Consider the following 23,332-nt stretch of genomic DNA (forward strand, 5'->3'; position numbering starts at 1 on the left):
ACACAGAAGTTGCATCGGAATTAAATTCAAAAGGCACAATGCCGTTTTAAGTACAAAAGGACTGACACTCTCACTTTCTATGATTTGAACCTCTCCTGTGAGTCCAGTTTTAGATTCCGATGCTTCACTTCAGGTTTACTGTATCCCTTGGACCTTCTAATTGACGATGAAACACAGAGTTTGCATCCGAATTTAATACAAAAGGTTCAATGCCGACGTAAGTACAAGAGGACTGACACTCTAACTTTCTATGATTTGATCCTCTCCTGTGAGTCCAGTTTTAGATTCCGATGCTTCACTTCAGGTTTACTGTATCCCTTGCAGCTTCTTATTGACGATGAAACACAGAAATTGCATCCGAATTTAATACCATAATCACAATGGCGACTTAAGTGCAAGAGGACTGACTCTCTCACTTTCTATGATTTGATCCTCTCCTGTGAGTCCAGTTTTAGATTCCGATGCATCACTTCAGGTTTACTGTATCCCTTGGACCTTCTTATTGACGATGAAACACAGAAATTGCATCCGAATTTAATACCAAAATCACAATGGCAACTTAAGTACAAGAGGACTTACACACTCACTTTCTATGATTTGATCATCTCCTGTGAGTCCAGTTTTAGATTCCGATGCTTCACTTCAGGTTTACTGTATCCCTTGGACCTTCTTATTGACGATGAAACACAGAAATTGCATCGGAATTAAATTCAAAACGCACAATGCCGACTTACGCAAAAGAGGACTGACACTCTCACTTTCTCTGATTTGAACCTCTCCTGTGAGTCCAGTTTTAGATTCCGATGCTTCACTTCAGGTTTACTGTATCCCTTGGACTTTCGTATTGACGATGAAACACAGAAATTGCGTCGGAATTAAATTCAAATGGCACAATGCCGACTTAAGTACAAGAGGACTGACACTCTAACTTTCTATGATTTGAACCTCACCTGTGAGTCCAGTTTTAGATTCCGATGCTTCACTTCAGGTTTACTGTATTCCTTGGACCTTCTTATTGACGACGAAATACCGAGTTTGCATCCGAATTTAATACAAAAGGCACAATGCCGACTTAAGTACAAGAGGACTGACACTCTAACTTTCTATGATTTGAACCTCTCCTGTGAGTCCAGTTTTGGATTCCGATGCTTCACTTCAGGTTTACTGTATCCCTTGGACCTTCTTATAGACGATGAAACACAGAAATTGCATCCGAATTTAATACAAAAGGCACAATGGCGATTTAAGTACAAGAGGACTGACACTCTCACTTTCTATGATTTGAACCTCTCCTGTGAGTCCAGTTTTAGATTCCGATGCTTCACTTCAGGTTTACTGTATACCTTGCACCTTCTTATTGACGATGAAACACAGAAGTTGCATCGGAATTAAATTCAAAAGGCACAATGCCGTTTTAAGTACAAAAGGACTGACACTCTCACTTTCTATGATTTGAACCTCTCCTGTGAGTCCAGTTTTAGATTCCGATGCTTCACTTCAGGTTTACTGTATCCCTTGGACCTTCTAATTGACGATGAAACACAGAGTTTGCATCCGAATTTAATACAAAAGGTTCAATGCCGACGTAAGTACAAGAGGACTGACACTCTAACTTTCTATGATTTGATCCTCTCCTGTGAGTCCAGTTTTAGATTCCGATGCTTCACTTCAGGTTTACTGTATCCCTTGCAGCTTCTTATTGACGATGAAACACAGAAATTGCATCCGAATTTAATACCATAATCACAATGGCGACTTAAGTGCAAGAGGACTGACTCTCTCACTTTCTATGATTTGATCCTCTCCTGTGAGTCCAGTTTTAGATTCCGATGCATCACTTCAGGTTTACTGTATCCCTTGGACCTTCTTATTGACGATGAAACACAGAAATTGCATCCGAATTTAATACCAAAATCACAATGGCAACTTAAGTACAAGAGGACTTACACTCTCACTTTCTATGATTTGATCATCTCCTGTGAGTCCAGTTTTAGATTCCGATGCTTCACTTCAGGTTTACTGTATCTCTTGAACCTTCTTATTGACGATGAAACACAGAAATTGCATCCGAATTTAATACAAATGGGACAATGTCGACTTATGTACAAGAGGACTGAAACCCTTACTTTCTATGATTTGAACCTCTCCTGTGAGTCCAGTTTTAGATTCCGATGCTTCACTTCAGGGTTACTGTATACCTTGCACCTTCTTATTGACGATGAAACACAGAAATTGCATCCAAATTTAATACACAAGGCACAATGCCGACTTAAGTACAAGAGGGCTGACATTCTAACTTTTTATGATTTGAACCTCTCCTGTGAGTCCAGTTTTAGATTCCGATGCTTCACTTCAGGTTTACTGTATCCCTTGGACCTTCTTATTGACGATGAAAGACAGAAATTGCATGCGAATTTAATACAAATGGCACAATGCCGACTTAAGTACAAGAGGACTGACACTCTCACTTTCTATGATTTGAATCTCTACTGTGAGTCCAGTTTTAGGTTCCGATGCTTCACTTCAGGTTTACTGTATCCCTTGGACCTTCTTATTGAAAATGAAACACAGAAATAGCTTCGGAATTAAATTCAAAAAGCACAATGCCGACTTAAGTACAAGAGGACCGACACTCTAACTTTTTATGATTTGAACCTCTCCTGTGAGTCCAGTTTTAGATTCCGATGCTTCACTTCAGGTTTACTCTATCCCTTGGACCATCTTATTGACGATGAAACACAGAGTTTGCATCCGAATTTAATACAAAAGTCACAATGCCGACTTAAGTACAACAGGACTGACACTCTAACTTTCTATGATTTGAACCTCTCCTGTGAGTCCAGTTTTAGATTTCGATGCTTTACTTCAGGTTTACTGTATCCCTTGGACCTTCTTATTGACGATGAAAACAGAAATTGCATCCGAATTTAAAACAAAAGGCACAATGGCGACTTAAGTACAAGAGGACTGACACTCTCACGTTCTATGATTTGAACCACCCCTGTGAGTCCAGTTTTAGATTCCGATGCCTCACTTCAGGTTTACTGTATCCCTTGGACCTTCTTATTGACGACGAAACACCGAAATTGCATCCGAATTTAATACAAATGGCACAATTGCGACTTAAGTACAAGAGGACTGACACTCTCACTTTCTATTATTCGAACCCCTCCTCTGAGTTCAGATTTAGATTCCGATGCTTCACTTCAGGTTTACTGTATACCTTGCACCTTCTTATTGACGATGAAACACAGAAGTTGCATCGGAATTAAATTCAAAAGGCACAATGCCGTTTTAAGTACAAAAGGACTGACACTCTCACTTTCTATGATTTGAACCTCTCCTGTGAGTCCAGTTTTAGATTCCGATGCTTCACTTCAGGTTTACTGTATCCCTTGGACCTTCTAATTGACGATGAAACACAGAGTTTGCATCCGAATTTAATACAAAAGGTTCAATGCCGACGTAAGTACAAGAGGACTGACACTCTAACTTTCTATGATTTGATCCTCTCCTGTGAGTCCAGTTTTAGATTCCGATGCTTCACTTCAGGTTTACTGTATCCCTTGCAGCTTCTTATTGACGATGAAACACAGAAATTGCATCCGAATTTAATACCATAATCACAATGGCGACTTAAGTGCAAGAGGACTGTCTCTCTCACTTTCTATGATTTGATCCTCTCCTGTGAGTCCAGTTTTAGATTCCGATGCATCACTTCAGGTTTACTGTATCCCTTGGACCTTCTTATTGACGATGAAACACAGAAATTGCATCCGAATTTAATACCAAAATCACAATGGCAACTTAAGTACAAGAGGACTTACGCTCTCACTTTCTATGATTTGATCATCTCCTGTGAGTCCAGTTTTAGATTCCGATGCTTCACTTCAGGTTTACTGTATCCCTTGGACCTTCTTATTGACGATGAAACACAGAAATTGCATCGGAATTAAATTCAAAACGCACAATGCCGACTTACGCAAAAGAGGACTGACACTCTCACTTTCTCTGATTTGAACCTCTCCTGTGAGTCCAGTTTTAGATTCCGATGCTTCACTTCAGGTTTACTGTATCCCTTGGACTTTCGTATTGACGATGAAACACAGAAATTGCGTCGGAATTAAATTCAAATGGCACAATGCCGACTTAAGTACAAGAGGACTGACACTCTAACTTTCTATGATTTGAACCTCACCTGTGAGTCCAGTTTTAGATTCCGATGCTTCACTTCAGGTTTACTGTATTCCTTGGACCTTCTTATTGACGACGAAATACAGAGTTTGCATCCGAATTTAATACAAAAGGCACAATGCCGACTTAAGTACAAGAGGACTGACACTCTAACTTTCTATGATTTGAACCTCTCCTGTGAGTCCAGTTTTGGATTCCGATGCTTCACTTCAGGTTCACTGTATCCCTTGGACCTTCTTATAGACGATGAAACACAGAAATTGCATCCGAATTTAATACAAAAGGCACAATGGCGATTTAAGTACAAGAGGACTGACACTCTCACTTTCTATGATTTGAACCTCTCCTGTGAGTCCAGTTTTAGATTCCGATGCTTCACTTCAGGTTTACTGTATCTCTTGAACCTTCTTATTGACGATGAAACACAGAAATCGCATCCGAATTTATTACAATTGGGACAATGTAGACTTAAGTACAAGAGGACTGACACCCTTACTTTCTATGATTTGAACCTCTCCTGTGAGTCCAGTTTTAGATTCCGATGCTTCACTTCAGGTTTACTGTATACCTTGCACCTTCTTATTGACGATGAAACACAGAAATTGCATCCAAATTTAATACACAAGGCACAATGCCGACTTAAGTACAAGAGGGCTGACATTCTAACTTTCTATGATTTGAACCTCTCCTGTGAGTCCAGTTTTAGATTCCGATGCTACACTTCAGGTTTACTGTATCCCTTGGACCTTCTTATTGACGATGAAACACAGAAATTGCATCCGAATTTAATACAAATGGCACAATGCCGACTTAAGTACAAGAGGACTGACACTCTCACTTTCTATCATTTGAATCTCTACTGTGAGTCCAGTTTTAGGTTCCGATGCTTCACTTCAGGTTTACTGTATCCCTTGGACCTTCTTATTGACAATGAAACACAGAAATAGCTTCGGAATTAAATTCAAAAGGCACAATGCCGACTTAAGTACAAGAGGACTGACACTCAAACTTTTTATGATTTGAACCTATCCTGTGAGTCCAGTTTTAGATTCCGATGCTTCACTTCAGGTTTACTCTATCCCTTGGACCATCTTATTAACGATGGAACACAGAGTTTGCATCCGAATTTAATACAAAAGTCACAATGCCGACTTAAGTACAATAGGACTGACACTCTAACTTTCTATGATTTGAACCTCTCCTGTGAGTCCAGTTTTAGATTCCGATGCTTTACTTCAGGTTTACTGTATCCCTTGGACCTTCTTATTGACGATGAAAACAGAAATTGCATCCGAATTTAAAACAAAAGGCACAATGGCGACTTAAGTACAAGAGGACTGACACTCTCACTTTCTATGATTTGAACCACCCCTGTGAGTCCAGTTTTAGATTCCGATGCCTCACCTCAGGTTTACTGTATCCCTTGGACCTTCTTATTGACGACGAAACACCGAAATTGCATCCGAATTTAATACAAATGGCACAATTGCGACTTAAGTTCAAGAGGACTGACACTCTCACTTTCTATGATTCGAACCTCTCCTCTGAGGTCAGATTTAGATTCCGATGCTTCACTTCAGGTTTACTGTATACCTTGCACCTTCTTATTGACGATGAAACACAGAAATGGCATCGGAATTAAATTCAAAAGGCACAATGCCGTTTTAAGTACAAGAGGACTGACATTCTCACTTTCTATGATTTGAACCTCTCCTGTGAGTCCAGTTTTAGATTCCGATGCTTCACTTCAGGTTTACTGTATCCCTTGGACCTTCTAATTGACGATGAAACACAGAGTTTGCATCCGAATTTAATACAAAAGGTACAATGCCGACGTAAGTACAAGAGGACTGACACTCTAACTTTCTATGATTTGATCCTCTCCTGTGAGTCCAGTTTTAGATTCCGATGCTTCACTTCAGGTTTACTGTATCCCTTGCAGCTTCTTATTGACGATGAAACACAGAAATTGCATCCGAATTTAATACCAAAATCACAATGGCGAATTAAGTGCAGGAGGACTGACTCTCTCACATTCTATGATTTGATCCTCTCCTGTGAGTCCAGTTTTAGATTCCGATGCATCACTTCAGGTCTACTGTATCCCTTGGACCTTCTTACTGACGATGAAACACAGAAATCGCATCCTAATTTATTACCAAAATCACAATGGCGACTTAAGTACAAGAGGACTTACACTCTCACTTTCTATGATTCGAACCTCTCCTGTGAGGTCAGATTTAGATTCCGATGCTTCACTTCAGGTTTACTGTATACCTTGCACCTTCTTATTGACGATGAAACACATAAATTGCATCGGAATTAAATTCAAAAGGCACAATGCCGTTTTAAGTACAAGAGGACTGACACTCTCACTTTCTATGATTTGAACCTCTCCTGTGAGCCCAGTTTTAGATTCCGATGCTTCTCTTCAGGTTTACTGTATCCCTTGGACCTTCCAATTGACGATGAAAAACAGAGTTTGCATCCGAATTTAATACAAAAGGTACAATGACGACTTAAGTACAAGAGGACCGACACTCTAACTTTCTATGATTTGATCCTCTCCTGTGAGTCCAGTTTTAGATTCCGATGCTTCACTTCAGGTTTACTGTATCCCTTGGACCTTCTTATTGACGATGAAACACAGAAATCGCATCCGAATTTAATACCAAAATCACAATGGCGACTTAAGTACAAGAGGACTGACTCTCTCACTTTCTATGATTTGATCATCTCCTGTGAGTCCAGGTTTAGATTCCGATGCTTCACTTCAGGTTTACTGTATCCCTTGGACCTTCTTATTGACGATGAAACACAGAAATTGCATCGGAATTAAATTCAAAACGCACAATGCCGACTTAAGCAAAAGAGGACTGACACTCTCACTTTCTATGATTTGAACCTCTCCTGTGAGTCCAGTTTTAGATTCCGACGCTTCACTTCAGGTTTACTGTATCCCTTGGACTTTCGTATTGACGATGAAACACAGAAATTGCGTCGGAATTAAATTCAAATGGGACAATGTCGACTTAAGTACAAGAGGACTGACACTCTTACTTTCTCTGATTTGAACCTCTCCTGTGAGTCCAGTTTTAGATTCCGATGCTTCACTTCAGGTTTACTGTATACCTTGCACCTTCTTATTGACGATGAAACACAGAAATTGCATCCAAATTTAATACACAAGGCACAATGCCGACTTAAGTACAAGAGGGCTGACATTCTAACTTTCTATGATTTGAACCTCTCCTGTGAGTCCAGTTTTAGATTCCGATGCTACACTTCAGGTTTACTGTATCCCTTGGACCTTCTTATTGACGATGAAACACAGAAATTGCATCCGAATTTAATACAAATGGCACAATGCCGACTTAAGTACAAGAGGACTGACACTCTCACTTTCTATGATTCGAACCTCTCCTCTGAGGTCAGATTTAGATTCCGATGCTTCACTTCTGGTTTACTGTATACCTTGCACCTTCTTATTGACGATGAAACACAGAAATTGCATCGGCATTAAATTCAAAAGGCACAATGCCGTTTTAAGTACAAGAGGACTGACACTCTCACTTTCTATGATTTGAACCTCTCCTGTGAGTCCAGTTTTAGATTCCGATGCTTCACTTCAGGTTTACTGTATCCCTTGGACCTTCTAATTGACGATGAAACACAGAGTTTGCATCCGAATTTAATACAAAAGGTACAATGCCGACGTAAGTACAAGAGGACTGACACTCTAACTTTCTATGATTTGATCCTCTCCTGTGAGTCCAGTTTTAGATTCCGATGCTTCACTTCAGGTTTACTGTATCCCTTGCAGCTTCTTATTGACGATGAAACACAGAAATTGCATCCGAATTTAGTACCAAAATCACAATGGCGACTTAAGTGCAAGAGGACTGACTCTCTCACTTTCTATGATTTGATCCTCTCCTGTGAGTCCAGTTTTAGATTCCGATGCATCACTTCAGGTTTACTGTATCCCTTGGACCTTCTTATTGACGATGAAACACAGAAATTGCATCCGAATTTATTACCAAAATCACAATGGCGACTTAAGTACAAGAGGACTTACACTCTCACTTTCTATGATTCGAACCTCTCCTGTGAGGTCAGATTTAGATTCCGATGCTTCACTTCAGGTTTACTGTATACCTTGCACCTTCTTATTGACGATGAAACACATAAATTGCATCGGAATTAAATTCAAAAGGCACAATGCCGTTTTAAGTACAAGAGGACTGACACTCTCACTTTCTATGACTTGAACCTCTCCTGTGAGTCCAGGTTTAGATTCCGATGCTTCACTTCAGGTTTACTGTATCCCTTGGACCTTCTTATTGACGATGAAACACAGAAATTGCATCGGAATTAAATTCAAAACGCACAATGCCGTCTTAAGCAAAAGAGGACTGACACTCTCACTTTCTATGATTTGAACCTCTCCTGTGAGTCCAGTTTTAGATTCCGATGCTTCACTTCAAGTTTACTGTATCCCTTGGACTTTCTTATTGACGATGAAACACAGAAATTGCGTCGGAATTAAATTCAAATGGCACAATGCCGACTTAAGTACAAGAGGACTGACACTCTAACTTTCTATGATTTGAACCTCTCCTGTGAGTCCAGTTTTAGATTCCGATGCTTCACTTCAGGTTTACTGTATCCCTTGGACCTTCTTATTGACGACGAAATACAGAGTTTGCATACGAATTTAATACAAAAGGCACAATGCCGACTTAAGTACAAGAGGGCTGACACTCTAACTTTCTATGATTTGAACCTCTCCTGTGAGTCCAGTTTTGGATTCCGATGCTTCACTTCAGGTTTACTGTATCCCTTGGACCTTCTTATAGACGATGAAACACAGAAATTGCATCCAAATTTAATACAAAAGGCACAATGGCGACTTAAGTACAAGAGGACTGACACTCTCACTTTCAATGATTTGAACCTCTCCTGTGAGTCCAATTTTAGATTCCGATGCTTCACTTCAGGTTTACTGTATCTCTTGAACCTTCTTATTGACGATGAAACACAGAAATTGCATCCGAATTTAATACAAATGGGACAATGTCGACTTAAGTACAAGAGGACTGACACTCTTACTTTCTATGATTTGAACCTCTCCTGTGAGTCCAGTTTTAGATTCCGATGCTTCACTTCAGGTTTACTGTTTACCTTGCACCTTCTTATTGACGATGAAACACAGAAATTGCATCCGAATTTAATACACAAGGCACAATGCCGACTTAAGTACAAGAGGACTGACATTCTAACTTTCTATGATTTGAACCTCTCCTGTGAGTCCAGTTTTAGATTCCGATGCTACACTTCAGGTTTACTGTATCCCTTGGACCTTCTTATTGACGATAAAACACAGAAATTGCATCCGACTTTAATACAAATGGCACAATGCTGACTTAAGTACAAGAGCACTGACACTCTCACTTTGCATGATTCGAACTTCTCCTGTGAGGTCTGATTTAGATTACGATGCTTCACTTCAGGTTTACTGTATACCTTGCACCTACTTATTGACGATGAAACACAGAAATTGCATCGGAATTAAATTCAAAAGGCACAATTCCGACTTAAGTACAAGAGGACTGACACTCTCACTTTCTCTGATTTGAACCTCTCCTGTGAGTCCAGTTTTAGATTCCGATGGTTCACTTTAGGTTTACTGTATCCCTTGGACCTTCTAATTGACGATGAAACACAGAGTTTGCATCCGAATTTAATACAAAAGGTACAATGCCGACTTAAGTACAAGAGGACTGACACTCTAACTTTCTATGATTTGAACCTCTTTAGTGAGTCCAGTTTTAGATTCCGATGCTTCACTTCAGGTTTACTGTATCTCTTGGACCTTCTTATTGACGATGAAACACAGAAATTGCATCCGAATTTAATACAAATGGCACAATGTCGACTTAAGTACAAGAGGACTGACACTCTCACTTTCTATGATTTGAACATTTCCTGTGAGCCCAGTTTCAGATTCCGATGCTTCACTTCAGATTTACTGTATCCCTTGGACCTTCTTATTGACGATGAAACACAGAAATTGCATCGGAATTAAATTCAAATGGCACAATGCCGACTTAAGTACAAGAGGACTCACACTCTAACTTTCTATGATTTGTACCTCTCCTGTGAGTCCAGTTTTAGATTCCGATGCTTCACTTCAGGTTTACTGTATCCCTTGGACCTTCTTATTGACGATGAAACACAGAAATTGCATCCGAATTTAATACAAATGGCACAATGTCGACTTAAGTACAAGGGGACTGACACTCCAACTTTCTCTGATTTGAACCTCTCCAATGAGTCCAGTTTTAGATTCCGCTGCTTCACTTCAGGTTTACTGTATCCCTTGGACCTTCTTATTGACGATGAAACACAGAAATTGCATCCGAATTTAATACCAAAATCACAATGGCGACTTAAGTACAAGAAGACTGACTCTCTCACTTTCTATGATTTGAACATCTCCTGTGAGTCCAGTTTTAGATTCCGATGCTTCACTTCAGGTTTACTGTATCCCTTGGACCTACTTATTGACAATGAAACATAGAAATTGCATCGGAATTAAATTCAAAATGCACAATTCCGACTTAAGCAAAAGAGGACTGACACTCTCACTTTCTATGATATGAACCTCTCCTGTGAGTCCTGTTTTAGATTCCGATGCTTCATTTGAGGTTTACTGAATCCCTTGGACTTTCTAATTGACGATGAAACACAGAAATTGCATCGGAATTAAATCTAAATGGCACAATGCCGACTTAAGTACAAGAGGACTGACACTCTAACTTTCTATGATTTGAACCTCTCCTGTGAGTCCAGTTTTAGATTCCGATGCTTCACTTCAGGTTTACTGTATCCCTTGGACCTTCTTATTAACGACGAAACACAGAGTTTGCATCCGAATTTAATACAAAAGGACAATGCCGACTTAAGTACAAGGGGACTGACACTCTAACTTTCTATGATTTGAACCTGTCCTGTGAGTCCAGTTTTGGATTCCGATGCTTCACTTCAAGTTTACTGTATCCCTTGGACCTTCTTATTGACGATGAAACACAGAAATTGCATCCGAATTTAATACAAAAGACACAATGGCGACTTAAGTACAAGAGGACTGACACTCTCACTTTCTATGATTTGAACCTCTCCTGTGAGTCCAGTTTTGGATTCCGATGCTTCACTTCAGGTTTACTGTATCCCTTGGACCTTCTTATTGACGATGAAACACAGAAATTGCATCCGAATTTAATACAAATGGCACAATGTCGACTTAAGTACAAGAGGACTGACACTCTTATTTTCTATGATTTGAACCTCTTCTGTGAGTCCAGTTTTAGATTCCGATGCTTCACTTCTGGTTAACTGTATACCTTGCACCTTCTTATTGACGATGAAACACAGAAATTGCATCCGAATTTAATACACAAGGCACAATGCCGACTTAAGTGCAAGAGGACTGACATTCTAACATTCTATGATTCGAACCTCTCCTGTGAGTCCAGTTTTAGATTCCGATGCTACACTTCAGGTTTACTGTATCCCTTGGACCTTCTTATTGATAATGAAACACAGAAAAGCATTGGAATTAAATTCAAAAGGCACAATGCCGATTTAAGTACAAGAGACATGACACTCTAACTGTCTATGATTTGAACCTCTCCTGTGAGTCCAGTTTTAGATTCCGATGCTTCACTTCAGGTTTACTGTATCCCGTTGACCTTCTTATTGACGACGAAACACAGAAATTGCATCCGAATTTAATACAAAAGGCACAATTGCGACTTGAGTACAAGAGGACTGACACTCTCACTTTCTATGATTCGAACCTCTCCTGTGAGGTCAGATTTAGATTACGATGCTTCACTTCAGGTTTACTGTATACCTTGCACCTTCTTATTGACGATGAAACACAGAAATTGCATCGGAATTAAATTCAAAAGGCACATTGCCGTCTCAAGTACAAGAGGACTGACACTCTCACTTTCTATGATTTGAACCTCTCCTGTGAGTCCAGTTTTAGATTCCGATGCTTCACTTCAGGTTTACTGTATCCCTTGGACCTTCTAATTGTCGATGAAACACAGAGTTTGCATCCGAATTTAATACAAAAGGTACAATTACGACGTAAGTACAAGGGGACTGACACTCCAACTTTCTCTGATTTGAACCTCTCCTATGAGTCCAGTTTTAGATTCCGATGCTTCACTTCAGGTTTACTGTATCCCTTGGACCTTCTTATTGACGATGAAACACAGAAATTGCATCCGAATTTAATACCAAAATCACAATGGCGACTTAAGTACAAGAAGACTGACTCTCTCACTGTCTATGATTTGAACATCTCCTGTGAGTCCAGTTTTAGATTCCGATGCTTCACTTCAGGTTTACTGTATCCCTTGGACCTTCTTATTGACGATGAAACATAGAAATTGCATCGGAATTAAATTCAAAATGCACAATTCCGACTTAAGCAAAAGAGGACTGACACTCTCACTTTCTATGATATGAACCTCTCCTGTGAGTCCAGTTTTAGATTCCGATGCTTCATTTGAGGTTTACTGAATCCCTTGGACTTTCTTATTGACGATGAAACACAGAAATTGCATCGGAATTAAATCTAAATGGCACAATGCCGACTTAAGTACAAGAGGACTGACACTCTAACTTTCTATGATTTGAACCTCTCCTGTGAGTCCAGTTTTAGATTCCGATGCTTCACTTCAGGTTTACTGTATCCCTTGGACCTTCTTATTAACGACGAAACACAGAGTTTGCATCCGAATTTAATACAAAAGGCACAATGCCGACTTAAGTACAAGGGGACTGACACTCTAACTTTCTATGATTTGAACCTCTCCTGTGAGTCCAGTTTTGGATTCCGATGCTTCACTTCAAGTTTACTGTATCCCTTGGACCTTCTTATTGACGATGAAACACAGAAATTGCATCCGAATTTAATACAAATGGCACAATGTCGACTTAAGTACAATTGGACTTACACTCTTACTTTCTATGATTTGAACCTCTTCTGTGAGTCCAGTTTTAGATTCCGATACTTCACTTCTGGTTAACTGTATACCTTGCACCTTCTTTTTGACGATGAAACACAGAAATTGCATCCGAATTTAATACACAAGGCACAATGCCGACTTAAGTGCAAGAGGACTGACATTCTAACATTCTATGATTCGAACCTCTCCTGTGAGTCCAGTTTTAGATTCCGATGCTACACTTCAGGTTTACTGTATCCCTTGGACCTTCTTATTGATAATGAAACACAGAAAAGCATTGGAATAAAATTCAAAAGGCACAATGCCGATTTAAGTACAAGAGAACTGACACTCTAACTTTCTATGATTTGAACCTCTCCTGTGAGTCCAGTTTTAGATTCCGATTCTTCACTTCAGGTTTACAGTATCCCTTGGACCTTCTAATTGACGATGAAACACAGAGTTTGCATCCGAAATTAATACAAAAGGTACAATGCCGACGTATGTACAAGAGGACTGACACTCTCACTTTCTATGATTTGAACCTCTCCTGTGAGTCCAGTTTTAGATTCTAATGCTTCACTTCAGGTTTACTGTATCCCTTGGACCTTCTTATTGACGATGAAACACAGAAATTGCATCCGCATTTAATACCAAAATCACAATGGCGACTTAAGTACAAGAGGACTGACTCTCTCACTTTCTATGATTTGAACATCTCCTGTGAGTCCAGTTTTAGATTCCGATGCTTCACTTCAGGTTTACTGTATCCCTTGGACCTTCTTATTGACGATGAAACACAGAAATTGCATCGGAATTAAATTCAAAACGCACAATGCCGACTTAAGCAAAAGAGGACTGACACTCTCACTTTCCGTGACTAGAAACTTCCTCTGTGAGTCCTGTTTTAGATTCCGATGCTTCACTTCAGGTTTACTGTATCCCTTGGACCTTCTTATTGACGATGAAACAAAGAAATTGCATCGGAAATAAATTCAAATGGCACAATGCCGACTTAAGTACAAGAGGACTGACACTCTAACTTTCTATGATTTGAACCTCTCCTGTGAGCCCAGTTTTAGATTCCGATGCTTCACTTCAGGTTTACTGTATCCCTTGGACCTTCTTATTGACGACGAAACACAGAGTTGGCATCCGAATTTAATACAAAAGGCACAATGCCGACTTAAGTACAAGAGGACTGACACTCTAACTTACTATGATTTGAACCTCTCCTGTGAGTCCAGTTTTGGATTCCGATGCTTCACTTCAGGTTTACTGTATCCCTTGGACCTTCTTATTGACGATGAAACACAGAAATCGCATCCGAATTTAATACAAAAGGCACAATGGCGACTTAAGTACAAGAGGACTGACACTCTTACTTTCTATGATTTGAACCTCTCCTGTGAGTCCAGTTTTAGATTCCGATGCTTCACTTCAGGTTTTCTGTATATCTTGCACCTTCTTATTGACGATGAAACACAGAAATTGCATCCGAATTTAATACACAAGGCACAATGCCGACTTAAGTACAAGAGGACTGACATTCTAACTTTCTATGTTTTGAACCTCTCCTGTGAGTCCAGTTTTAGATTCCGATGCTACACTTCAGGTTTACTGTATTGCTTGGACCATCTTATTGACAATGAAACACAGAAAAAGCATTGGAATTAAATTCAAATGGCACAATGCCGACTTAAGTACAAGAGGACTGACACTCTAACTTTCTTTGATTTGAACCTCTCCTGTGAGTCCAGTTTTAGATTCCGATGCTTCACTTCAGGTTTACTGTATCCCTTGGACCTTCTTATTGAAGACGAAACACAGAGTTTGCATCCGAATTTAATACAAAAGGCACCATGCCGACTTAAGTACAAGAGGACTGACACTCTAACTTTCTATGATGTGAACCTCTCCTGTGAGTCCAGTTTTGGATTCCGATGCTTCACTTCAGGTTTACTGTATCCCTTGGACCTTCTTATTGACGATGAAACACAGAAATTGCATCCGAATTTAATACAAAAGGCACAATGGCGACTTAAGTACAAGAGGACTGACACTCTCACTCTCTATGATTTGAACCTCTCCTGTGAGTCCAGTTTTAGATTCCGATGCTTCACTTCAGGTTTACTGTATCCCTTGGAACTTCTTACTGACGATGAAACAAAGAAATTGCATCCGAATTTAATACAAATGGCACAATGTCGACTTAAGTACAAGAGGACTGACACTCTTACTTTCTATGATTTGAACCTCTCCTGTGAGTCCAGTTTTAGATTCCGATGCTTCACTTCAGGTTTACTGTATCCCTTGGACCTTCTAATTGACGATGAAACACAGAGTTTGCATCCGAAATTAATACAAAAGGTACAATGCCGACGTAAGTACAAGAGGACTGACACTCTCACTTTCTATGATTTGAACCTCTCCTGTGAGTCCAGTTTTAGATTCCGATGCTTCACTTCAGGTTTACTGTTTCCCTTGGACCCTCTTATTGACGATGAAACACAGAAATTGCATCCGAATTTAATACCAAAATCACAATGGCGACTTAAGTACAAGAGGACTGACTCTCTCACTTTCTATGATTTGAACATCTCCTGTGAGTCCAGTTTTAGATTCCGATGCTTCACTTCAGGTTTACTGTATCCCTTGGACCTTCTTATTGACGATGAAACACAGAAATTGCATCGGAATTAAATTCAAAACGCACAATGCCGACTTAAGCAAAAGAGGACTGACACTCTCACTTTCTATGACTAGAAACTTCTCCTGTGAGTCCTGTTTTAGATTCCGATGCTTCACTTCAGGTTTACTGTATCCCTTGGACTTCTTATTGACGATGAAACACAGAAATTGCATCGGAAATAAATTCAAATGGCACAATGCCGACTTAAGTACAAGAGGACTGACACTCTAACTTTCTATGATTTGAACCTCTCCTGTGAGTCCAGTTTTAGATTCCGATGCTTCACTTCAGGTTTACTGTATCCCTTGGACCTTCTTATTGACGACGAAACACAGAGTTGGCATCCGAATTTAATAAAAAAGGCACAATGCCGACTTAAGTAAAAGAGGACTGACACTCTAACTTTCTATGATTTGAACCTCTTCTGTGAGTCCAGTTTTGGATTCCGATGCTTCACTTCAGGTTTACTGTATCCCTTGGACCTTCTTATTGACGATGAAACACAGAAATCGCATCGGAATTTAATACAAAAGGCACAATGGCGACATAAGTACAAGAGGACTGACACTCTCACTTTCTATGATTTGAACCTCTCCTGTGAGTCCAGTTTTAGATTCCGATGCTTCACTTCAGGTTTACTGTATCCCTTGGAACTTCTTATTGACGATGAAACACAGAAATTGCATCCGAATTTAATACAAATGGCACAATGTCGACTTAAGTACAAGAGGACTGACACTCTTACTTTCTATGATTTGAACCTCTCCTGTGAGTCCAGTTTTAGATTCCGATGCTTCACTTCAGGTTTTCTGTATATCTTGCACTTTCTTATTGACGATGAAACACAGAAATTGCATCCGAATTTAATACACAAGGCACAATGCCGACTTAAGTACAAAAGGACTCACATTCTAACTTTCTATGATTTGAACCTCTCCTGTGAGTCCAGTTTTAGATTCCTATGCTACACTTCAGGTTTACTGTATCCCTTGGACCTTCTTATTGACAATGAAACACAGAAAAAGCATTGGAATTAAATTCAAATGGCACAATGCCGACTTAAGTTCAAGAGGACTGACACTCTAACTTTCTTTGATTTGAACCTCTCCTGTGAGTCCAGTTTTAGATTCCGATGCTTCACTTCAGGTTTACTGTATCCCTTGGACCTTCTTATTGATGACGAAACACAGAGTTTGCATCCGAATTTAATACAAAAGGCACAATGCCGACTTAAGTAAAAGAGGACTTACACTCTAACTTTCTATGATTTGAACCTCTCCTGTGAGTCCAGTTATGGATTCCGATGCTTCACTTCAGGTTTACTGTATCCCTTGGACCTTCTCATTGACGATGAAACACAGAAATTGCATCCGAATTTAATACAAAAGGCACAATGGCGAGTTAAGTACAAGAGGACTGACACTCTCACTTTCTATGATTTGAACCTCTCCTGTGAGTCCAGTTTTAGATTCCGATGCTTCACTTCAGGTTTACTGTATCCCTTGGACCTTCTTATTGACGATGAAACACAGAAATTGCATCCGAATTTAATACAAATGGCACAATGTCGACTTAAGTACAAGAGGACTGACACTCTCACTTTCTATGATTTGAACCACTCCTGTGAGTCCAGTTTTAGATTCCGATGCTTCACTTCAGGTTTACTGTATCACTTGGACCTTCTTATTGACGATGAAACACAGAAATTGCATCCGAATTTAATACCAAAATCACAATGGCGACTTAAGTACAAGAGGACTGACTCTCTAACTTTCTATGATTTGAACATCTCCTGTGAGTCCAGTTTTAGATTCAGATGCTTCACTTCAGGTTTACTGTATCCCTTGGACCTTCTTATTGAAGACGAAACACAGAGTTTGCATCCGAATTTAATACAAAAGGCACCATGCCGACTTAAGTACAAGAGGACTGACACTCTAACTTTCTATGATGTGAACCTCTCCTGTGAGTCCAGTTTTGGATTCCGATGCTTCACTTCAGGTTTACTGTATCCCTTGGACCTTCTTATTGACGATGAAACACAGAAATTGCATCCGAATTTAATACAAAAATCACAATGGCGACTTAAGTACAAGAGGACTGACACTCTCACTCTCTATGATTTGAACCTCTCCTGTGAGTCCAGTTTTAGATTCCGATGCTTCACTTCAGGTTTACTGTATCCCTTGGAACTTCTTACTGACGATGAAACAAAGAAATTGCATCCGAATTTAATACAAATGGCACAATGTCGACTTAAGTACAAGAGGACTGACACTCTTACTTTCTATGATTTGAACCTCTCCTGTGAGTCCAGTTTTAGATTCCGATGCTTCACTTCAGGTTTACTGTATCCCTTGGACCTTCTAATTGACGATGAAACACAGAGTTTGCATCCGAAATTAATACAAAAGGTACAATGCCGACGTAAGTACAAGAGGACTGACACTCTCACTTTCTATGATTTGAACCTCTCCTGTGAGTCCAGTTTTAGATTCCGATGCTTCACTTCAGGTTTACTGTTTCCCTTGGACCCTCTTATTGACGATGAAACACAGAAATTGCATCCGAATTTAATACCAAAATCACAATGGCGACTTAAGTACAAGAGGACTGACTCTCTCACTTTCTATGATTTGAACATCTCCTGTGAGTCCAGTTTTAGATTCCGATGCTTCACTTCAGGTTTACTGTATCCCTTGGACCTTCTTATTGACGATGAAACACAGAAATTGCATCGGAATTAAATTCAAAACGCACAATGCCGACTTAAGCAAAAGAGGACTGACACTCTCACTTTCTATGACTAGAAACTTCTCCTGTGAGTCCTGTTTTAGATTCCGATGCTTCACTTCAGGTTTACTGTATCCCTTGGACTTCTTATTGACGATGAAACACAGAAATTGCATCGGAAATAAATTCAAATGGCACAATGCCGACTTAAGTACAAGAGGACTGACACTCTAACTTTCTATGATTTGAACCTCTCCTGTGAGTCCAGTTTTAGATTCCGATGCTTCACTTCAGGTTTACTGTATCCCTTGGACCTTCTTATTGACGACGAAACACAGAGTTGGCATCCGAATTTAATAAAAAAGGCACAATGCCGACTTAAGTAAAAGAGGACTGACACTCTAACTTTCTATGATTTGAACCTCTTCTGTGAGTCCAGTTTTGGATTCCGATGCTTCACTTCAGGTTTACTGTATCCCTTGGACCTTCTTATTGACGATGAAACACAGAAATCGCATCGGAATTTAATACAAAAGGCACAATGGCGACATAAGTACAAGAGGACTGACACTCTCACTTTCTATGATTTGAACCTCTCCTGTGAGTCCAGTTTTAGATTCCGATGCTTCACTTCAGGTTTACTGTATCCCTTGGAACTTCTTATTGACGATGAAACACAGAAATTGCATCCGAATTTAATACAAATGGCACAATGTCGACTTAAGTACAAGAGGACTGACACTCTTACTTTCTATGATTTGAACCTCTCCTGTGAGTCCAGTTTTAGATTCCGATGCTTCACTTCAGGTTTTCTGTATATCTTGCACTTTCTTATTGACGATGAAACACAGAAATTGCATCCGAATTTAATACACAAGGCACAATGCCGACTTAAGTACAAAAGGACTCACATTCTAACTTTCTATGATTTGAACCTCTCCTGTGAGTCCAGTTTTAGATTCCTATGCTACACTTCAGGTTTACTGTATCCCTTGGACCTTCTTATTGACAATGAAACACAGAAAAAGCATTGGAATTAAATTCAAATGGCACAATGCCGACTTAAGTTCAAGAGGACTGACACTCTAACTTTCTTTGATTTGAACCTCTCCTGTGAGTCCAGTTTTAGATTCCGATGCTTCACTTCAGGTTTACTGTATCCCTTGGACCTTCTTATTGATGACGAAACACAGAGTTTGCATCCGAATTTAATACAAAAGGCACAATGCCGACTTAAGTAAAAGAGGACTTACACTCTAACTTTCTATGATTTGAACCTCTCCTGTGAGTCCAGTTATGGATTCCGATGCTTCACTTCAGGTTTACTGTATCCCTTGGACCTTCTCATTGACGATGAAACACAGAAATTGCATCCGAATTTAATACAAAAGGCACAATGGCGAGTTAAGTACAAGAGGACTGACACTCTCACTTTCTATGATTTGAACCTCTCCTGTGAGTCCAGTTTTAGATTCCGATGCTTCACTTCAGGTTTACTGTATCCCTTGGACCTTCTTATTGACGATGAAACACAGAAATTGCATCCGAATTTAATACAAATGGCACAATGTCGACTTAAGTACAAGAGGACTGACACTCTCACTTTCTATGATTTGAACCACTCCTGTGAGTCCAGTTTTAGATTCCGATGCTTCACTTCAGGTTTACTGTATCACTTGGACCTTCTTATTGACGATGAAACACAGAAATTGCATCCGAATTTAATACCAAAATCACAATGGCGACTTAAGTACAAGAGGACTGACTCTCTCACTTTCTATGATTTGAACATCTCCTGTGAGTCCAGTTTTAGATTCAGATGCTTCACTTCAGGTTTACTGTATCCCTTGGACCTTCTTATTGACGATGAAATACAGAAATTGCATCGGAATTAAATTCAAAACGCACAATGCCGACTTAAGCAAAAGAGGACTGACACTCTCACTTTCTATGACTAGAAACTTCTCCTGTGAGTCCTGTTTTAGATTCCGATGCTTCACTTCAGGTTTACTGTATCCCTTGGACCTTCTTATTGACGATTAAACACAGAAATTGCATCGGAAATAAATTCTAATGGCACAATGCCGACTTAAGTACAAGAGGTCTGACACTCTAACTTTCTATGATTTGAACCTCTCCTGTGAGTCCAGTTTTAGATTCCGATGCTTCACTTCAGGTTTACTGTATCCCTTGGACCTTCTTATTGACGACGAAACACAGAGTTGGCATCCGAATTTAATACCAAAGGCACAATGCCGACTTAAGTACAAGTGGACTGACACTCTAACTTACTATGATTTGAACCTCTCCGGTGAGTCCAGTTTTGGATTCCGATGCTTCACTTCAGGTTTACTGTATCCCTTGGAACTTCTTATTGACGAAGAAACACAGAAATTGCATCCGAATTTAATACAAATGGCACAATGTCGACTTAAGTACAAGAGGACTGACACTCTTACTTTCTATGATTTGAACTTCTCCTGTGAGTCCAGTTTTAGATTCCGATGCTTCACTTCAGGTTTTCTGTATATCTTGCACCTTCTTACTGACGATGAAACACAGAAATTGCATCCGAATTTAATACACAAGGCACAATGCCGACTTAAGTACAAGAGGACTGACACTCTAACTTTCTGTGATTTAAACCTCTCCTGTGAGTCCAGTTTTAGATTCCGATGCTTCACTTCAGGTTTACTGTATTCCTTGGACCTTCTTATTGACGATGAAACACAGAAATTGCATCCGAATTTAATACCAAAATTACAATGGCGACTTAAGTACAAGAGGACTGACTCTCTCACTTTCTATGATTTCAACATCTCCTGTGAGTCCAGTTTTAGATTCCGATGCTTCACTTCAGGTTTACTGTATCCCTTGGACCTTCTTATTGACGATGAAAGACAGAAATTGCATCGGAATTAAATTCAAAACGCACAATGCCGACTTAAGCAAAAGAGGACTGACACTCTCACTTTCTATGATTTGAACCTCTCCTGTGAGTCCTGTTTTAGATTCCGATGCTTCACTTCAGGTTAACTGTATCCCTTGGACCTTCTTATTGACGATGAAACACAGAAATTGCATCGGAATTAAATTCAAATGGCACAATGCCGAGTTAAGTACAAGAGGACTGACACTCTAACTTTCTATGATTTGAACCTCTCCTGTGAGTCCAGTTTTGGATTCCGATGCTTCACTTCAGGTTTACTGTATCCCTTGGACCTTCTTATTGACGACGAAACACAGAGTTGGCATTCGAATTTAATACAAAAGGCACAATGCCGACTTAAGTACAAGAGGACTGACACTCTAACTTTCTATGATTTGAACCTCTCCTGTGAGTCCAGTTTTGGATTCCGATGCTTCACTTCAGGTTTACTGTATCCCTTGGACCTTCTTATTGACGATGAAACACAGAAATTGGAACCGAATTTAATACAAAAGGCACAATGGCGACTTAAGTACAAGAGGACTGACACTCTTACTTTCTATGATTTGAGCCTCTGCTGTGAGTCCAATTTTAGATTCCGATGCTTCACTTCAGGTTTACCGTATACCTTGCACCTTCTTATTGACGATGAAACACAGAAATTGCATCCGAATTTAATACACAAGGCACAATGCCGACTTAAGTACAAGAGGACTGACATTCTAACTTTCTATGATTTGAACCTCTCCTGTGAGTCCAGTTTTAGATTCCGGTGCTACACTTCTGGTTTACTGTATCCCTTGGACCTTCTTATTCACGATGAAACACAGAATTTGCATCCGAATTTAATACAAATGGCACAATGCTGACTTAAGTACAAGAGCACTGACACTCTCACTTTCCATGATTCGAACTTGTCCTGTGAGGTCAGATTTAGATTCCGATGCTTCACTTCAGGTTTACTGTATAACTTGCACCTTCTTATTGACGATGAAACACAGAAATTGCATCCGGATTTAATACAAAAATCACAATGGCGACTTAAGTACAAGAGGACTGACACTCTCACTTTCTATGATTTGAACATCTCCTGTGAGTCCAGTTTCAGATTCCGATGCATCACTTCAGATTTACTGTATCCCTTGGACCTTCTTATTGACGATGAAACACAGAAATTGCATCCGAATTTAATACACAAGGCACAATGCCGACTTAAGTACAAGAGGACTGACATTCTAACTTTCTATGATTTGAACCTCTCCTGTGAGTCCAGTTTTAGATTCCGATACTACACTTCAGGTTTACTGTATCCCTTGGACCTTCTTATTGACAATGAAACACAGAAAAAGCATTGGAATTAAATTCAAATGGCACAATGCCGACTTAAGTACTAGAGGACTGACACTCTAACTTTCTATGATTTGAACCTCTCCTGTGAGTCCAGTTTTAGATTCCGATGCTTCACTTCAGGTTTACTGTATCCCTTGGACCTTCCAATTGACGACGAAACACAGAGTTTGCATCCGAATTTAATACAAAAGGCACAATGCGGACTTAAGTACAAGAGGACTGACACTCTAACTTTCTATAATTTGAACCTCTCCTGTGAGTCCAGTTTTGGATTCCGATGCTTCACTTCAGGTTTACTGTATCCCTTGGACCTTCTTATTGACGATGAAACACAGAAATTGCATCCGAATTTAACACAAAAGGCACAATGGCGACTTAAGTATAAGAGGACTGACACTCTCACTTTCT

This window comes from Schistocerca americana, chromosome 11, assembly GCF_021461395.2.
Source record: "Schistocerca americana isolate TAMUIC-IGC-003095 chromosome 11, iqSchAmer2.1, whole genome shotgun sequence".
NCBI classification, from domain to species: domain Eukaryota; kingdom Metazoa; phylum Arthropoda; class Insecta; order Orthoptera; family Acrididae; genus Schistocerca; species Schistocerca americana.